The sequence below is a fragment of the Bemisia tabaci genome, chromosome 1, assembly GCF_918797505.1.
Source record: "Bemisia tabaci chromosome 1, PGI_BMITA_v3".
In the NCBI taxonomy this organism is placed as follows: domain Eukaryota; kingdom Metazoa; phylum Arthropoda; class Insecta; order Hemiptera; family Aleyrodidae; genus Bemisia; species Bemisia tabaci.
Window position 1 is genome coordinate 9,970,053 of NC_092793.1, and position 6,018 is coordinate 9,976,070.

Here is a 6,018-nt window from a genome sequence, read left to right on the forward strand (position 1 = left end):
ATTAAGCTCCTAATATGTAAGTGAACCTTATAGCTTACTCATACCTTCTATTTTTATACACTTGAAATTTTGATAGTTTTAATTTTAAATTTTTTATTTTTCAAATTTTTATTTTTCCAATTTAAACATTTCAAATTTAAATTTTTAATTTACAAATTTCAAATTTTGAATTTTCAAATTTTTAATTTTTATTTTTCAAAGTTAAATAAAGCAGTCATTTTTCAAATTGAAATTTTTTCGCTTATAAATTATAAATTTTAGGTATATTCTATAGTATTTTATCATTACTACGGCCGTACCAGGTTTAAATTTTTATTAATCATCGTTTTAGGTACTCGTATTCTCAGAAAAAAGATAAAGGAAAAAAGAAGGTAAATAAATAAAAAAGGAAAAAGGAAAGTAATAATATTTTATTCCAATTCATTCGAATTCTATGGATCAACAGTATATTAAGGTGATTCGATGGACGCCATATTTTGTGTCAGAACGGCATGCGATATATCGCATCAATTAGTTCCATTTTTTTAGGTACTTGTCATTTTTCTCCAATTTTGAGATCGCAATTCTGTTGTCAGGAGACTAAAGTACTCACTTACCAATTTTAACAAAGAAATTCAACGTAATAAAGGCGTGGTTTTTTTTTTAGAGAGAAAATATCGCATTCGAAAGCAGTTTCGATATCAGTATCGAATGCGATGTTTTCTCTCAAAAAAAACCACGCCTTTATTACGTTGAATTTCTTTGTTAAAATTGGTAAGTGAGTGCTTTAGTCTCCTGACGACAGAATTGCAATCTCAAAATATAGAAAAATGACGAGTAGCTGAAAAAATGGAACCAATTGATGCGATAAATCGCATGCCGTTCTGACACAAAATATGGCGTTCATCGAATCACCTTCATTGTTTTCCTGCAATTTGCACAGATCTACACAACCAAAAAAAACCCTTAGATTGTGAAAACTTTCTTGAATTCTTGAGTAATTTTCAGCGCTTATTCTGAAAAAATAAACGAGAATCAACCCTCAAAATCGCAGATTTTTTAATAGAAGTGAACATTCGTTTGGTTAAAGTTTAAAAGTAATCAATCAAAGTATTTATTAATTGGACTGCATTTTGCAATATGGAACTATAAATTCTAGCCCGGTTTAAAAACAACGTATGTGCCATTAGTGTGCACTATGCACATAAGTGTTTTTTCAGATGAGCCAGAATTTATAGGTCCAAATTGCAAAATGTAGTCGAATTGTCCAATCGCTCTCATGCTTTTTGACTTATATTATTGCTATTTTTCTTTTAGGTCATTTTTTTTGCATTCTTGAATCTTGAGTAATTTTTAGCGCCTAGTCAAAAAAATAAACGAAATCAAAATCCCAGAATTTTTAGAAGAAGGTCATATTTGCTAGGTTAAAATTGATTAATAATCAATTCAATTATTCATTAATTTCCCAATTATTTTCATGCTTTTAGACTTTTAATAATTCTTTTTTTTTTATTTTTGTTTGTTTCAGGTCATTATTTTGCATCCAGAATCGCATCAAAATACATTGATTAAATAAAAAATGCGCAACTACACCTCCACGTTTGAAAATCTCCGATGGTGTTCCACTTTCAGAAAAGAAAAGTAACCGAGGAATCTCCCTCAAATTCTCCGTAAATATTATAGAATGAGTGAAAACCATATTAATGAAAAACTCATATTAATGAAAAACTGCTGATTAGTTCTGGTTGAAAATAATAAAACAAGAGCAGAGATTTGCGACGTCACAGTCAAAGATAAGTATTTTCAACCTTCAGCTATCGATATTCGAACTCTCGTTAAAGTTTTAGTAAAAAAAAAATTGCGCACAGGCTATAATTTTAATTTACATTAGATCTTTAGCAGCTCTGCTTCCTTCATTTTTCTATTTTTCCAGATCGGCAAAACAGTAATGAAGTTTCCGGCATTTTGCTTTTTGAATGAAATCAACTTATTTTATGGGACTAAATTTTTATTTTTCCTCTTCAAAGGCTTCATGCTAATTTTTCTTTCTCCTTTCTCGTGTATTTATCTCTTCTAAATTGACAAGAGACAGGGTCAGAGCACAAGCTACTTTCAGCATACTGATCGCGGATAAAATTGCTTTACAGAATTGGTAGTTTTTCTCAAACATCATATTACTTTTTCTCTCCGTGTTTTTTTCAAATCTTTATCATGTTTTTTCTTTATCTATTTCTTTTTACATCGATAAGAAACGAACACAGTGAAAGTTGTTTCATCTTCTTTTATTTTTCTTTTTTTTCTTTTATATATTCTAAATACCTCAAACTAATTTTCCATTTTTTCTTCTTCTTTCAGATTGGCAAGAAACGGGTGCAGTGAAAGCAGTTCATACCTAATTTTATTTTGCTCTCTTCATTTTATTTCGTAACTACCTCTTATTAATTTCTCTTTCTTTATTTATTCTTTCTTCCATCTTTCATTAGCGTCTCCTCTGAAGACCCAGATACACCTGCGAATTAGAAGCGCTTGTTGAAAGTGAAACACCAATAGGAAAGGAAGATTTTGATAGCTAGACGTCGAGCGATTGAAATCCCGGTTTCCTATTGATGTTTCACTTTTAACAAGCGCTTCTAACTTGCAAGTGTATCTGCCACTTTACACCATTTGCAGTTGAAGTACATATTGTAATTGGACGTATTTCTGTCAAACGGAACTATGTGCCTTAAGACATGAGCCCTGAGACCCATAAAAATACATGCATAACAGGGCTCACGTCATAATGCACATAGTTCCGTTTAACAGAAATACATCCGATTGAAACTACTAATTCTTTTTCCCTCACAAAAGCACTTATCTGCAAACTGCTAATATTTCTGAAATAAGACAAATTATCAATTCCTCTACTGTACAGCATGGTCCAATTTAGACGTATCATAAAGTCACATTTTGATCATTGAATCGCTCATTAATGATGTTTGATATTTTAAGTATTTAAAATCAGAACAATTATAATTGGACTGCATTTTGCAATTTGGAACTATAAATTCTGGCTTATCTGAAAAAACACTTACGTGCATAGGGAAACTAATGGCACATACGTTCTTTTTAAACCGGGCCAGACTTTATAGTTCCAAATTGCAAAATGCAGTCCAATTATGCTGCGTTCAAAAAGCCACTTGAAATGACTAATTATTTGCTCACAGAATAAATAGCTCAGGAGAACAAATAGCGTAAAAACAATTGCACTAAGGTGATTCGATGGACGCCATATTATGTGTCAGAGCAACATGCGATATCGCATCGACTGGTTCCATTTTTTCAGCTACCCATTATTTTTCTCGAAGTTTGAGATCGCAATAATGTTGTGAGGAGACTGAGGAATTCACTTAACAATTTTGACAAACAAATTTTACTTAATAAAGCCGTGGTTTTTTTAGAGGAAAAATATCGCACTCGATACTGATATCGAAACTGCACTCGAGTGCGATATTTTCTCTCTAAAAAAACCACGCCTTTATTACGTTGAATTTGTTTGTCAAAATTGGTGAGGGAATTCTTCAGTCTCCTGACAACAGAATTGCGATCTCAAAATTCGAGAAAAATGACGAGTGGCTGAAAAAATGGAACTAATCGATGCGACACAAAATATGGCGTCCATCGAATCACCTTAAGTTCCAAATATTTGCACGGAATGAATTTAGCATTAGAAAAGAGGAGGTATGAGTTTTGACAAATATATTAAGCAAAAATCAAAACTAATTTGTTATAAAAGTTTTTATTTTCAAGTTAGGTTTAGGTTAAGAACTAATCATTCCTTTTTTTTTCTTCTTAGTCTGTTTCAGGTCGGAAAGAAACGAAGAGGATGGATGCTCCGCATGTTGAGTCATTGAGGACGGAAGTAGTGCCCTCCTAAATGTGTATTATTTCCATATAATTTAGAAAGTAGTAATTACTAGTATGATTGAAATTTTATCCAATCAATTTTTAATTAATTTCATTCATAAAATCCATAAAAATAATTATATTTTAAACGTGTCGTATCCTTAAGATGATTCAACGGACGCAATTTTTTGTGCCAGAACGACGTGCGATATATCGAATCGATTCGTTCTGAAATTTCAGCTACCTGTCATTTTTTTCGAATTTTGAGATCGTTCTTCTGTTGTCATGAGTCTGAAGAATTCATATTCCAAATTTGACAAACAAATTCAACGTAATAAAGGCGTGGTTTTTTTAGAGGAAAAATATGGCATTCGATACTGACATCGAAACTGCACTCGAATGCGATATTTTTCCTCTAAAAATACCGCGCCTTTGTGAAGTTGAATTTCTTTGCGAAATTTGGTACATGAATTCTTCAGTCTCATGAAAAGAGAAGTGCGATTTTAAAATTCGCAAGAAATGACGAGTAGCTGAAATTATGAAATGAATCGATGCTATATATCGCACGTCGCTCTGACACAAAAAATGGCGTCCGTCGAATCACCTTAACTTGAATGCCCTCAGCTGTTTAAAGGGATATAAGAAGTATTTGCTATTCCTTCCAGTTCTGCGCATGGTTCTCATTTAATTCAGTCAAATAATATTGCATTTAACTGGGAGAAATTAAACTGCATTACGCAAAAATAAATTATCTTTTTCGGTTCACCGTAGAAAAAACACGAGTTTCATTTTTCCAACATAAGTAGGTGAATTTTGAAGAGCCAAGAATATTAATTCCTTTTTGCGTAATGCAGTTCAATTACTACAACTGAATGCAAACTTGTAATTGGATTACACTTTGTAATAAGGAACCATTATTTCTTGCCAATTTTAGAAATAACACACATGCCATTGGTTTCCCTATTCAGATATGTGCTTTTATGAGAGCTAGAGATAGTGGTTTCTCATTGCAAAATGTGATCCAATGATGTTGCAAGTCCAAAGAGAGTATGAAACTGCAATTCAAATTAAAATTTGGAAAAATAACGTTTGATTCATTATGGCATAATGCATCGACTAAAATCTTGGCGAGAGAGAACTGGACACATTTAGGCTAGAAGCAACTATGTTGCAGGCAAATCCTAAGCACATAGTTCCTTTTAGCATACATGGGTCCAACTAATTTAATTGCTGATAACAAGAAAACTTCTAATTATAATGAGGGGTTTAATAGAGAATTCTAAAAGCCAGTTTTGTCACCCATTGCAAACCATACTAATAACTCTCGATTTATCTTGTTTGTTCCAGAAGATGCGGCAGAAGAAGCGGGGGTTTTGGGGGAGGGCTCGCTGAGGGGGGAGATTCCCGGGGAACGGGGGGTTCGTGGGGTTGGGAAGAACCGCGAGACGAGGATTCCCAAGGGGGGGAGGATTCCCGGGGAAAGGGGGGCTCGTGGGGTTGGGGGCGGAATCGCGGAGTAGGGTTTCCCAAAGGGGGTTCCCGGGGAGAGGGGGGACTCCGTTGGGTTTATGTAGGATCGCGGAGCAGGGTTTCCAAGGGGGGAGGGGCCGCGGAGTAGGATCACGGGGGGAGGACTAGGGTTTTTTTTTTTTTTTTTTTTTTTCTCCGCGACTGGCTTGCTGAGATCCTCCGGGGCGTTACGTCCCGGGGTCTGCCGTCGCCGGCAGGGGCGCCCGCCGGGACCCCGTGGGTCCGTTGGGTGCCCCTGCCCCCGACCCCCCGCGAGGGGGGTCACTTTGCCCCCCCGCAAGGGGGGGCTTTTTGACCCCCCTCGCGGGGGGTCGGGGGTGGGGGCGCCCAGCGGACCCTTATGGGGTCCCGGCGGGCGCCCCTGCCGGCGACGGCGGCTCCGGGGCGTTACGCCCCGGAGGATCTCAGCAAGCCACGAGTGGAAAAAAAAAAAAAAAAAAAAAAAAAAAGGGAGGAGGTGGGAAAGGAACCGGGACGCTGGAAGCCGGGGTTGGGGGAGGCCGCTGCTGGTGGACACCGTCGTACCGGGATCGTCGCATTTTTTTTTTTTTTCCCCCTTCTTTTCTTTCTTTTCTTTTTTTTATTCTCTGTTGCAGGTGCTGCTGCTGGGTGCCATCGTACCGGGAT